The 11,735-nt window shown below is 35.7% G+C and overlaps 2 long non-coding RNA genes across 2 annotated transcripts; both read right to left on the bottom strand.

The window, feature by feature from the left end:
* Window positions 1–6,226: 6,226 nt before the first annotated feature.
* On the bottom strand, window positions 6,227–7,048 carry LOC125380926. Its single transcript, XR_007221533.1, has 3 exons — window positions 6,974–7,048; window positions 6,505–6,543; window positions 6,227–6,298 (listed from the first exon to the last, which is right to left on the bottom strand). It is a non-coding gene; the product is annotated as an uncharacterized LOC125380926 (long non-coding RNA).
* Window positions 7,049–9,487: 2,439 nt separating this feature from the next.
* On the bottom strand, window positions 9,488–10,809 carry LOC125380925. The gene is made up of 3 exons (XR_007221532.1): window positions 10,672–10,809; window positions 9,874–9,924; window positions 9,488–9,552 (listed from the first exon to the last, which is right to left on the bottom strand). It is a non-coding gene; the product is annotated as an uncharacterized LOC125380925 (long non-coding RNA).
* Window positions 10,810–11,735: the final 926 nt, after the last annotated feature.

The following is an 11,735-nucleotide window of genomic DNA, read 5'->3' as shown; positions in this document are numbered from 1 at the left end:
AAAGATACTTTCTGCGACAAAAGTGTAGATGGACATCTAAATAATTAAAACAAAAATAGAAAGTGACAATATACCCCGGTGTAGCACCTTTCCGTTCCTGTTTTCCAAACCCTCCACGCCCTATATAAATATCACCAACCTACTTTTCGAGACCATAATGGCCGCCTTCTATAAACATCACCAACAGACTTTTGGAGACCATTTTTCAACGATTTTTTAAAAATAATTTAGACAAGCTAGAAAGATACTTTCTGCGACAAAAGTGTAGATGGACATATAAATAATTTAAATAAAAATAGAAAGTGACAATATATCCCGGTTTAGCACCTTTCCGTTCCTGTTTTCCAAACCCTCCACGCCCTATATAAATATCACCAACCTACTTTTCGAGACCATAATGGCCGCCTTCTATAAATATCACCAACAGACTTTTGGAGACCATTTTTCAACGATTTTTAAAAATTAACTAAGACAAGATTGAAAGATACTTTCTGCGACAAAAGTGTAGATGGACATCTAAATAATTAAAACAAAAATAGAAAGTGACAATATACCCCGGTGTAGCACCTTTCCGTTCCTGTTTTCCAAACCCTCCACGCCCTATATAAATATCACCAACCTACTTTTCGAGACCATAATGGCCGCCTTCTATAAACATCACCAACAGACTTTTGGAGACCATTTTTCAACGATTTTTAAAAATTAATTAAGACAAGCTAGAAAGATACTTTCTGCGACAAAAGTGTAGATGGACATCTTAATAACTCTATAAAAAAAAGAAAGTGACAAGATACCACGGTTCAGCACCTTTCCGTTCCTGTTTACCAAACCCTCCACGCCCTATATAGATATCACCAACCTACTTTTCGTGACCATAATGGCCGCCTTCTATAAACATCACCAACAGACTTTTGGAGACCATTTTTCAACGATTTTTAAAAATTAAGTTAGACAGGCTAGAAAGATACTTTCTGCGACAAAAGTGTAGATTGACATCTTAATAACTCTATAAAAAATAGAAAGTGACAATATACCCCAGTTTAGCACCTTTCCGTTCCTGTTTTCCAAACCCTCCACGCCCTATATAAATATCACCAACCTACTTTTCGAGACCATAATGGCCGCCTTCTATAAACATCACCAACAGACTTTTGGACACCATTTTTCAACGATTTTTAAAAAATAATTTAGACAAGCTAGAAAGATACTTTCTGCGACAAAAGTGTAGATGGACATATAAATAATTTAAATAAAAATAGAAAGTGACAATATATCCCGGTTTAGCACCTTTCCGTTCCTGTTTTCCAAACCCTCCACGCCCTATATAAATATCACCAACCTACTTTTCGAGACCATAATGGCCGCCTTCTATAAACATCACCAACAGACTTTTGGAGACCATTTTTCAACGATTTTTAAAAATTAATTTAGACAAGCTGGAAAGATACTTTCTGCGACAAAAGTGTAGATTGACATCTTAATAACTCTATAAAAAATAGAAAGTGACAATATACCCCAGTTTAGCACCATTCCGTTCCTGTTTCCCAAACCCTCCACGCCCTATATAAATATCACCAACCTACTTTTCGAGACCATAATGGCCGCCTTCTATAAATATCACCAACAGACTTTTGGAGACCATTTTTCAACGATTTTTTAAAAATAAGTTAGACAAGCTAGAAAGATACTTTCTGCGACAAAAGTGTAGATGGACATCTTAATAACTCTATAAAAAATAGAAAGTGACAATATACCCCAGTTTAGCACCTTTCCGTTCCTGTTTTCCAAACCCTCCACGCCCTATATAAATATCACCAACCTACTTTTCGAGACCATAATGGCCGCCTTCTATAAACATCACCAACAGACTTTTGGAGACCATTTTTCAACGATTTTTAAAAATTAAGTTAGACAGGCTAGAAAGATACTTTCTGCGACAAAAGTGTAGATTGACATCTTAATAACTCTATAAAAAATAGAAAGTGACAATATACCCCAGTTTAGCACCTTTCCGTTCCTGTTTTCCAAACCCTCCACGCCCTATATAAATATCACCAACCTACTTTTCGAGACCATAATGGCCGCCTTCTATAAACATCACCAACAGACTTTTGGAGACCATTTTTCAACGATTTTTAAAAAATAATTTAGACAAGCTAGAAAGATACTTTCTGCGACAAAAGTGTAGATGGACATATAAATAATTTAAATAAAAATAGAAAGTGACAATATATCCCGGTTTAGCACCTTTCCGTTCCTGTTTTCCAAACCCTCCACGCCCTATATAAATATCACCAACCTACTTTTCGAGACCATAATGGCCGCCTTCTATAAATATCACCAACAGACTTTTGGAGACCATTTTTCAACGATTTTTAAAAATTAATTAAGACAAGCTAGAAAGATGCTTTCTGCGACGAAAGTGTAGATGGACATCTTAATAACTCTATTAAAAATAGAAAGTGACAATATACCCCAGTTTAGCACCTTTCCGTTCCTGTTTTCCAAACCCTCCACGCCCTATATAAATATCACCAACCTACTTTTCGAGACCATAATGGCCGCCTTCTATAAACATCACCAACAGACTTTTGGAGACCATTTTTCAACGATTTTTAAAAATTAATTTAGACAAGCTAGAAAGATACTTTCTGCTACAAAAGTGTAGATGGACATCTTAATAACTCTATAAAAAAAAGAAAGTGACAAGATACCACGGTTCAGCACCTTTCCGTTCCTGTTTACCAAACCCTCCACGCCCTATATAAATATCACCAACCTACTTTTCGAGACCATAATGGCCGCCTTCTATAAACATCACCAACAGACTTTTGGAGACCATTTTTCAACGATTTTTAAAAATTAATTTAGACAAGATAGAAAGATACTTTCTGCGACAAAAGTGTAGAAGGACATCTTAAAAATCTAAACAAACATAGAAAGTGACAATATACCCCGGTGTAGCACCTTTCCGTTCCTGTTTTCCAAATCCTCCACGCCCTATATAAATATCACCAACCTACTTTTCGAGACCATAATGGCCGCCTTCTATAAACATCACCAACAGACTTTTGGAGACCATTTTTCAACGATTTTTAAAAATTAGGTTAGACAAGCTAGAAAGATACTTTCTGCGACAAAAGTGTAGATGGACATCTTAATAACTCTATAAAAAAAAGAAAGTGACAATATACCCCGGTGTAGCACCTTTCCGTTCCTGTTTTCCAAACCCTCCGCGCCCTATATAAATATCACCAACCTACTTTTCGAGACCATAATGCCCGCCTTCTATAAATATCATGAACAGACTTTTGGAGACCATTTTTCAACGATTTTTTCAAATAAAGTTAGACTAGCTAGAAAGATACTCTCTGCAACAAAGGTGTAGATGGACATCTTAATAGTTCTAAGAAAATAGAAAGTGACATAATTCAAAGGTTTAGCATCCTTCCGTCCCTGTTTTCCAAACACGGTTTTTCGTATTCAAACCGTCACAATATCTAGAATTAGCCTTCAAAGAATCCAAACAAATTGTCTATGGAGAGCTCCTTTATAGGGGATTTCGCGTTCGTCATCACATTTAAAGTACGAAATGTTTAACATATATAGTATAAAGTCATATAGAACTTCTGGACACTAAAGTGTGAACGGACTTCCACGCCCTCTATAAGTATCTACCTTTCGAGGCTATTGCAGACTGTTTTTTAACGATTTGTTATGGCTTTTAATGTTTCTACTTTTTTTTACATATAACGCTGTCTTTGATTTTCCCATATGGTCCAAATTCAGATAGTCTATGCTTTTTCAATAATCTTTCTCGGTTTGAGACAGATTACTTATGCTTGTGTGGCGAGATGAATGCTGCAGATGAATCAGCTTTAACCACAAAAAGTAAATAAAACAAAAAGGTAATATGAACAACATCGTTAATAGATACGTGCTTGGAAATACACCAATATGACAAGAAGAAGTTACTAGTATTCATGGAGATAAACTAGTCCAAAATGAAAGATTAGATCGTTTGTTTATATCGGAAAAATTGGAAGAAAAACAGAGAAATGTATAATCAAATACTTTTTAGCACTGGAATATGGAAACTAACCAAAATAAGAGGAAAGTTTATTATTTTTAAATCAGTATTACTGGACAGTTCACATAACGAAAGTGCAAGTAGGGACAAATGACATGGGGACCCTAAAAAGTATCAGAACGTGTACTTTGATAAGACAGTGTAATCCCAAATATAACATACGTTACAGTTCACATAACAATTTGCTGCGTAAGGTCTGCAATGATTTCTACACGATATTTAAATGTTATACTTTTTGGGTTATGCATAGTACAATCCAAAACAACATAATATGGATAGGTCTAAAATGTCCTGAGAAGGGAAGGGAAATTAGTTATCACAACATTCACTTTACCGGGCATGACTATTGGTTACAATTAATCAGAAAACAGTAACTAAGAATTGCAAAGACACATACTACAATAACTGCGAGAATAAATAGTGTCTAAGTACATCAGAATACAGACCTCAATTTACTACGAACAAGATTGTTACCATAAGCATTAAATAAATGTAGGTAGGGACTATAAGAGTGTTATTCTGACCATATTTTGAAAAGCATAAAAATCCTATAAATTACGACATAAGCTAAAATAAATAAGGAAATAAATGGAAATATCAGCAGAAAACTATTTTTCAAATTTCTTATAAACTAGTGAATATATTAATTCTTTTAAACAGTTCTAAATAGGATGACTAGGACAAAAGCAAATCTTTACTGATGGGCATGTGATAGGGCTTGGGCAAATGACCTTTTCAGCTGATACTTCCCTTTATCATTCAGGTGTAATCCGTCCGAACAATATAGATAGTGCCTTGGTCCACCTGTTCCCAAATATAAAAATCTTTTGGATGTTCGCACATTTTTACATCTAAGAACAGTGCACACATGCCTTATGATATTGTTCGCATGGATTACCACCCTCTGTGTTGTGCTGAAATCCCTGATGCGTGGAATAATGTCACAACACATTATAACGGCATCAGGGTTAATCGATTTTAAGTATTTAATGAGTGTCATATATTCAGAGAGAAATCGATGTGGATTAAAGGAAGAAATGTCATTTGTCCCTACATGTAACAAAATAGAGCGATAAGACTTTACATTTAAATTGGTTATGGTTTGGTGCATTCGCTTAAGGTTAGATCCGGGTTTGCTCAAGACTATACAGTTGGGTATATCGCCCGCAATCCCCCTGCATAGCGAGTCCCCAAGTACCATTCTTTGACCTGAAATATAAAATATAAATATATCAGAAATTAATACTGAGATCCAGGTGAAAAATATTGCTTCCCATTCGTAATGCAACTGAAGACGTTACTTATTCGAATGCTACTTTTGACAAGTTACTCTTACCTTCATGGCACATTGTACCCCTGTCTATACCGGGTGGGACTGTTGGCGCTGTGGATTAAGGGAAAATACATGTATATGATATTAGGCTATGAAAACGTCACTTAACTGCATGGTACCGACAGATAAATCTGCAAATAAGTTGCATCATAATAATACTGGGATGTCTTTTCAGACACATAATTGCAACATAAAATACTTGAGGAAATAATTTTGCCTCGGGTTTTACGAAAAGGAAGCATATGTGGTATGAAGCAAATGTTTAACTGCTCCTTCTATAAGTGATTCTTCCGTCTCCAAGAAAAGTATGACTCGGTTAGTGGCGGTTTGTATAATGATGGAAAACCATCACCTGATATTCAGAAAAAATATATAACTCGCATTTTTCGCATTTAATTCACGCTCGCGTTAACTTCAAGATTTACAGTATACAAATATTACAAATGATAAGACAGGGAATAACGGAAAATATATGGAACTTAAAAGAATCTACTCATGGAATTAATAATGGTTTTAGGTAGATTTGGTGAACTTTGTGTAACTTTTATATTTACCCGAGTCCTTCAAGATTAAGTTGCCTGTGACTTTCTTTGTAGGAATCACTGAAATGTTTAATTATATGTATTAGTAAACAACTATGTGTCTCTTCGGTCGATCGTATACGTGAAGATATGTATATAAACACAACAATAAATAAATAAATACGTACGTGTATGTATGTATGTATGTATGTATGTATGTATGTATGTATGTATGTATGTATGTATGTATGTATGTATGTATGATATATAAAACACAATTACCGATTTTGTCTTGCGGTCTACATATGCCCATCACAATTCGTTTTATAACTTGGACGGATGTACTGGGTCTATCTACAAATAAAAAGGGGAACATTCAACATTGTACGCGTACAGATCTAAAGAAATCAAGGCTTCATTATCCCAGAGACCATGTCAACATTGTGACATATGAACCTGTACATTAAATGGCATATGTTAAGTACATCGTAATTTGAAATTTTTACTGTTCACATATGTATCTGATTATGTGTGACTTTTAAAGAGAGAAAACAGGTTACCTCTATGATCTGTCTTGAATTTCTTGACTGGTGAATCATCTGAAATTTACAAAATAATTGTTGAAAATGTTTTCATGACATTATTTTTTTCACAAATGATGTATATCTTCTTTATTTCAATCAATAACATCAAAATAGCTGAAAGGTTTAGTGGAAAGAGGTAAATCATATACATCCGTTAATGAATTTAGTAAAGATCTGTATCGTTTCGGCAGAGTTCAAATCACGTTATGATTTAACATTATATACATTATAAGCTCAAATTTCACGAAATAAACAAATTAGCTTAAATTATTATAAAAGTAACTTTTGTAGCAATCATGTATTGTTTTTTTTTATAAAAGCTATTCTCTTCAGCACGCATGATCAAAAAGTTCTATCAGTGAATGTTAAATTTGACATGAATCGTATTTACCAGGTTATTGATAAACATAAGAAATAAACACTAGCGATATTTTATTTTACTTACTGTGCACATCCGAGTCAAGGGCCTCCTGGTCAGCCGCTGGCACATGTATGACTGTAATAATAGATAATAGTGTCATGGTAGCAGTTACAAAATGTCACAATTATGGAATCCTAGTAGAGACAGTGTCGCGTTGTCGTCCTTCCAAAAACAAGTATTCATATGGTCCGGTAAACATTCATATATTACACGTTTAAACCATTAGGTAAATTCAGTTTATTTCAGGGTTTAAAGATATTACAAATTGAGCCGATCAAATAATAGCTGACCTTGTTAGTGCGTACACATATTCAAATACTGCGGTATACACACAAAAACTGAAACACAGACATTAAAAGGACAAATATACAAATGAGCATACGCGAAAACTTGACTTAAAAGAGCGACAATGCGGCAAAGCGACATTCCATTGAACTGTCGCGCTGTCGAGCCCATATTTCTGCATATTTTCAATATTATAATAATCATTTCCAATCGTGGCTTCGTTACATTGCGGCGCTTCTATTCGTTACTGCTTACTTTCACAATTTTAACAAATCATGATCTTTCATAATAGGTGAGATGATATGAATGGGGTTTAAGATCATTGTACTTATATAGCGACGAGCTTGCACGTACGTGTGTGTGTGTCTCAATGTGTGAATGTGTGTGTCAGTGTGTGTGCGCGCGCGAGCGCGCGTGAGTGTGTGTCTGCTTGTACTAGTCCCGACTAATGCCTTGTTTGTAGTGTTGGCCCATTGACATACCATGCCGCAGTTTAACATGAATACTCCACTCAGACACAGTATACTGATTCCGACCTGACCAGTCCTTGTTTTAGTCCCTTAATGCCGAGCGCCAGGCAGGGTAGCATCAAATACCATATTTTGACGTCTTTTGGTATGACACGGCCTGGGATAGAGCACCTGAAATTCCGCTATCCGGGCAGACGCTCTACTACTTGACCATTTTAATTATAGATGAATGCGCCCATAGGTAAACATCGGTCACAACATTTTCAAATGCGCAAGAAAATACAAGTATATGGTATAGATAAAACACAATTACCTATTTTGTCTTCCGGCCGGCATGTGTCCATTACAATTCGCTTGGTAACTTTGAAGGTGGTATTGGGTCTATCTGCAACTGAAAAGGGGGACATCCGTAAATGAATTCACTTTAATATAAAAATCTGTATCGTTTCGGCAGAGTTCAGATCACTTTATAATTAAACATTTCACTCATGCATTACAGGTTCGATTTTCACGAAATAAACAAATAAAGTTAATTTATTATATAAGTACCTTTTGTAGCAATCTTTTAGGCGTATTTTTTATGAAAGCTATTCTCTTCAGCACGCATGATCAAAGAGTTCTATCAGTGAATGTTAAATTTGACATGAATCGTATTTACCAGGTTATTGATAAACATAAGAAATAAACACTAGCGACATTTTATTTTACTTACTGTGCACATCCGAGTCAAGGGCCTCCTGGTCAGCCGCTGGCACATGTATGACTGTAATAATAGATAATAGTGTCATGGTAGCAGTTACAAAATGTCACAATTATGGAATCCTAGTAGAGACAGTGTCGCGTTGTCGTCCTTCCAAAAACAAGTATTCATATGGTCCGGTAAACATTCATATATTACACGTTTAAACCATTAGGTAAATTCAGTTTATTTCAGGGTTTAAAGATATTACAAATTGAGCCGATCAAATAATAGCTGACCTTGTTAGTGCGTACACATATTCAAATACTGCGGTATACACACAAAAACTGAAACACAGACATTAAAAGGACAAATATACAAATGAGCATACGCGAAAACTTGACTTAAAAGAGCGACAATGCGGCAAAGCGACATTCCATTGAACTGTCGCGCTGTCGAGCCCATATTTCTGCATATTTTCAATATTATAATAATCATTTCCAATCGTGGCTTCGTTACATTGCGGCGCTTCTATTCGTTACTGCTTACTTTCACAATTTTAACAAATCATGATCTTTCATAATAGGTGAGATGATATGAATGGGGTGTAAGATCATTGTACTTATATAGCGACGAGCTTGCACGTACGTGTGTGTGTGTCTCAATGTGTGAATGTGTGTGTCAGTGTGTGTTTGTGTCAGTGTGTGCGCGCGCGAGCGCGCGTGTGTGTGTGTCTGCTTGTACTAGTCCCGACTAATGCCTTGTTTGTAGTGTTGGCCCATTGACATACCATGCCGCAGTTTAACATGAATACTCCACTCAGACACAGTATACTGATTCCGACCTGACCAGTCCTTGTTTTAGTCCCTTAATGCCGAGCGCCAGGCAGGGTAGCATCAAATACCATATTTTGACGTCTTTTGGTATGACACGGCCTGGGATAGAGCACCTGAAATTCCGCTATCCGGGCAGACGCTCTACTACTTGACCATTTTAATTATAGATGAATGCGCCCATAGGTAAACATCGGTCACAACATTTTCAAATGCGCAAGAAAATACAAGTATATGGTATAGATAAAACACAATTACCTATTTTGTCTTCCGGCCGGCATGTGTCCATTACAATTCGCTTGGTAACTTTGAAGGTGGTATTGGGTCTATCTGCAACTGAAAAGGGGGACATCCGTAAATGAATTCACTTTAATATAAAAATCTGTATCGTTTCGGCAGAGTTCAGATCACTTTATAATTAAACATTTCACTCATGCATTACAGGTTCGATTTTCACGAAATAAACAAATAAAGTTAATTTATTATATAAGTACCATTTGTAGCAATCCTTTAGGCGTATTTTTTATGAAAGCTATTCTCTTCAGCACGCATGATCAAAGAGTTCTATCAGTGAATGTTAAATTTGACATGAATCGTATTTACCAGGTTATTGATAAACATAAGAAATAAACACTAGCGACATTTTATTTTACTTACTGTGCACATCCGAGTCAAGGGCCTCCTGGTCAGCCGCTGGCACATGTATGACTGTAATAATAGATAATAGTGTCATGGTAGCAGTTACAAAATATCACAATTATGGAATCCTAGTAGAGACAGTGTCGCGTTGTGCGTTGTCGTCCTTCCAAAAACAAGTATTCATATGGTCCGGTAAACATTCATATATTACACGTTTAAACCATAAGGTAAATTCAGTTTATTTCAGGGTTTAAAGATATTACAAATTGAGCCGTATCATATGACAGTTAACATTGATTTGATACAAAAGAGCTTGCTTCGTTTTCTAAAAGATTTACATTGTGGCAACGCGACATTCCACCAAACTGTCGCGTTGTCTCATTGTCGCGCCCATAAAACTACATGTTTTCAAGTCTTTAACAAACATTTTAAACAAAACGTCTCCTCGTGGCATTGTCGAGCTTTTATTTGTTACTGCTTGTTTTCAAAATTTTAACAAAAGTTGATGTGTGCGTGCGTGCGTTCGTGTGTGTCTGCTTGTACTTGTCCCGACTAATGCCGATTTTGTAGTATTAGCCCACTGAGATACCATGCCGCAGTTTAACATGAATACCTCACTCAGACACAGTACAATGACTCCGAGCCGAGCAGAGCAGTTTTTAGCCCCTTAATGCCGTGCCAGGCAGGGAAACAACAAGTACCATCTTTCAAGATTCCATGCACAACCAAGTACAATGTGGAGAAATGGTAAATATGTTTTGTATTTTCTATGAATTGAACATTTATATTACAGGTATTACATAATATTATACATACATTTTCCCGAGTACTGGGACCAGGTTTCCGTCAGCGTGGCTGCCGTCGAGATGCCCCTAAACGTGCTGCAACCTTCTTCGTGCGAGGGCACAAATCGTTTTACACTGAGCAGTCTGACGCTACCATCGTGAAGAGTAATCTGCAAAATCAGCGGTATTGATGTTATAAATGTTTATAATGAAACATATGTAAACGGTCATGGTGTAGTGTCATCGGGTGTAGCGGAACTGAAAACTTAAGTCTACTTTACCATTTCTGAAATACTTCATTTTTTTCATGCAAAAATGGGTACTTCTCCATTCGCTCAGCAATGATAACTCGAGATATGCACATTATTGAATAAATATATACTATGTATTATTTTATCCGATGTATGGACATAGTTCCCTAATTATATAAGCAGTTATTTCACGGATAGTTCTATAATAGTCATTTATTACTATTCTATTAGCGAAAATAAATTCCTCTTCTTTGGGGAATATATTTATTAAAATTTAGACTACCCTCACATATGTAAGCAACAGAAACGGGGAAAAAATACGGTTACTAAAAAATGTATTTTTTTGTTTTGATTCTGAAAATGGGTTGAATTTTGTACTGATATGTCCATTTTTTTAGGAATTAGAAGGAAATATACAGGACCATCGTATTGAGTGAAAAACTCCTTTCTCCAAACATGTCCAGTTACTTATGTTACAAATGAAAAGACAGTTGTGTAACTTGATTCGTGTATGTTTTAAGTAAAGAATGAAATTGATACCTTGGTATAAAAAAGATAAGCACTTTATAGAAAAGCCAAACTGATAAAATTGAGTCATATTTAGAAACTATGGATTAATTAGAGTTGCTTTATAAAATGAAGCAGAATGTATTCAGAAAGAACAGTTGTCAGACAACCACTGACAGATAAGTAACATCACTCATAAACTCCATACTCTGATTTTACTGCTAAATTGAACTGCTGTTGGTTAAAAAATGTGAACTTGGGTGCGAAATGAATTAACTGATACGATACTGAAGAGCAAATGTGAAAACTTACTTCGTTTTTTAATAGATCTACATTT

Source organism: Haliotis rufescens, unplaced genomic scaffold, assembly GCF_023055435.1.
Source record: "Haliotis rufescens isolate VD_foot unplaced genomic scaffold, xgHalRufe1.0.p SCAF_16, whole genome shotgun sequence".
Lineage (NCBI taxonomy): Eukaryota > Metazoa > Mollusca > Gastropoda > Lepetellida > Haliotidae > Haliotis > Haliotis rufescens.
The sequence above is the reverse complement of the archived record's forward strand: the minus strand, read 5'-3'. Positions and strand labels throughout refer to the sequence as shown.